At 46.6% G+C, this 2785-nt stretch overlaps 1 pseudogene; it reads right to left on the reverse strand.

Moving 5' to 3' along the window:
• Positions 1-426: 426 nt before the first annotated feature.
• On the reverse strand, positions 427-1726 carry LOC102735131 (large ribosomal subunit protein uL4 pseudogene; annotated as a pseudogene).
• Positions 1727-2785: the final 1059 nt, after the last annotated feature.

The raw sequence follows: 2785 nt of genomic DNA on the forward strand, positions 1-2785 counted from the left end.
GTGATAAAAGCTTTTATGAATCTCTCTTCCCTGATTATGAAGTCACCTTTAATTCAGTTCAATAAAACATTTAATTTTGTCTGTATCTTCAGAGACAGAAATTTGCAGGTCAGCTTGTTCACAGAAAACATTTAATAAATGGAAATATATGACCTTTCTAATCATCATTTTAGGTTAATTAAGGTCGTATAAAAAATCTGTTTTATCTTTTTCTTATGAAATCTTGGGGATAATAGAATTAAATGTCTCTATACATCTTCTAAGAGTCTTCTGCATTTAAAAAAAATGGCCTATTCAGGAAACTCAAATTACTACCTGCATTAAGGATCTCCATTTTACATGCTTCTGAGGGTGAGTTTATTTATTTATTTTTTTGGCTTTGATCAGGTATTTATTCAAAATTAGCTGTCCAAAATGATTTGACTTTTAGAATAAACATAAGTTTTTAGGCAGCAGGCTTCTCCGCAGTGGGTTTCTTTTCTGCAGGCTTCTTGTCAGCTGCTGGTTTCTTGATATCTGCAGCCTTTTTCCCCACCACAGGTTTCTTCTGCTTCTTCACACCAACAGCCTTCTTTCCTTTCTTCCCTACCACAGGCTTCTTGCCTGGAACCCCCTTCTCATCTGATTTGGCTTCTAAGGCTGCTACCGCCTTATCCATCCGGAGTTTGTGATTCTTGGCCTGGCGAAGAATGGTATTCCGGCGCATGGTCTTTGCACATGGGTTTAGCTTCAACATGATTCTCAGGTTCTTCAGTGGATTCTTCTTCAGGACTCTGCGATGAATCTTCTTGCGTGGTGCTCGGAGGGCTCTTTGGATCTCTGGACTTTTCAAGATTCTGCTAAGGTCTGTATTAAGCATCTTATACATGGGAAGGTTGTAGTTACTCTTGAGGGAGGCAGCCTTACGCCAAGTGCCATACAGATCATCTAACTTGCGGAAAGCACTTTCAGTCCAAACGCAGAAACGTCCCACATGCCCACCAGGAGCAAGTTTCAAAATGTTCAGTTTGCTCACATTAAGTAAAGTAATTCCAGGGATGTTTCTGAAGGCCTTGATTATACCGTTGTCTTCACTGTAGATGATGCAGGGTCCCCCGCGCTGGATACGATGACGGTTTCTCATTTTGCCCTTGCCAGCTCTCATTCGCTGAGATGCATAGACCTTTTTGATATCATTCCAGGCTTTTAGTTTCTTAAGAAGCAAAACAGCCTCCTTGGTCCTCTTGTAGCCTTCAACTTTATCTTCAACCACCAAAGGAAGTTCAGGAACTTCCTCAATACGATGACCTTTAGCCATGACCAGCACTGGTAAGGCTGAGGCAGCCTGGGCAGAGCAGACGGCATATCGCTTCTGTGTTGTGTTCACTCTGCGATGCCAATGGCACTGGGTTTTGGTGGGTGCAAACACGCGGCCCCCACAACACACATTTCCAAAAGTACCCTGGCCAGAACGGTGAGTCCCTCCGCCTCGAACTCTGGGAATTCAAGCCACAGCTCTGCCAGTACCCCAAGACTCAGCACGGGTTTGATGACCTGCTAATTCACTGACAGCGTATGACTGTTGTTTTTGCGCAAGTTGGTGTGAACAAAGTTCACGATATCAGGTAGAATGGGAGCCTTGAACACAGCAGGCAAAGTAACATTTTTGCCAGATGATTCCCCCTTTTTGGAGTACACAGATATCAATGGACGAGCACGCGCCATCGCGGGGAGGGGAGAGGGCCACGCTCCGAGTTTATTATTTTTTTAAGCAAAACTTACAGGGTTTGGCAGCCTGGGGCTGCCAAGGGCTCATCTGGATCTGGGTCGGACCTGGCCATCAGTGGAAACGTCCCACACTCACACTTGCCCAGGGGACTTCATGTACTCCAGGGAGCTAGGATCAATCCAGGACTATGGGAAACTATTCTTTAATAGTGGCACTAATCTCCACTTCATGCCCTGGGGTGTGGTATTTTGGATTCATGACCTCAATCCATGGGGAGGGAGCCATCTCAAGGGTTTCCACTTGGCCATGCTTACTCTGAGAATTCTTAACCCGCAGTCAGTCCAAGGATCCAGCGTGGAGATTACTCCAACTGCCAAGTACGTCAGTTCCAGTGATATGCTCGACATCAGGGGAGGTGGCCACTGCAGACCCAGGGGGTCCATGGTGAGCTGGACTATAGCCTGGTCTCCATTTATTACCTGGCCTCTGTGAGCGGCCACTCACTCTAACTGGGCGGGGCGGGGGGGGGCGCCATCCAGATGTTTCTATCCCATATTTCAGAGTCCCAGCTTTTCTCAGCCAAGCAGCATAACCAACCTGCCTGGACTGAGCATTTAAGCATTGTGACTGGAGCTCTGTGACTCAACACTTCAGTCCTCAGGTTGCTGCTTGGCTGTGTTTGCTCTTCCTCTATAGGAGAAAAAGGCCACTCTTTGGCTACCCAAGAGGTCCTCTGGCTCTCAAGTAACCCTTTAGCTGGTTGTTACTGGCCTTCAATTTCTCACTGTCCCTTGCAGAGCGTCAGTGCAACCCAGCAGTAACCAGCCATCCCCACTGTCCTTGTAGGCACTCTTCCATCCACATCTTCCAAGGGCTACATCATCACACCTATATGGGCCTTCACTCCTGCCAGGACGTTTTCCCAGGTCACCACCAACGAAATCTTTAGCAGTTGTGCCCTGCTCGGGTATGTGGAACACAGTGTCCTCTCTGCCCACCAGGATGTGCATGAATTTATCTTAATGCCTGTTTCCTTGCATTACTCCTGTCTAAGGTTGCCAGATAAAATACAAAACA

The sequence above is a fragment of the Leptonychotes weddellii genome, unplaced genomic scaffold, assembly GCF_054177405.1.
Source record: "Leptonychotes weddellii isolate Sample4059 unplaced genomic scaffold, ASM5417740v2 HiC_scaffold_2594, whole genome shotgun sequence".
Classification (NCBI taxonomy): Eukaryota; Metazoa; Chordata; class Mammalia; order Carnivora; family Phocidae; genus Leptonychotes; species Leptonychotes weddellii.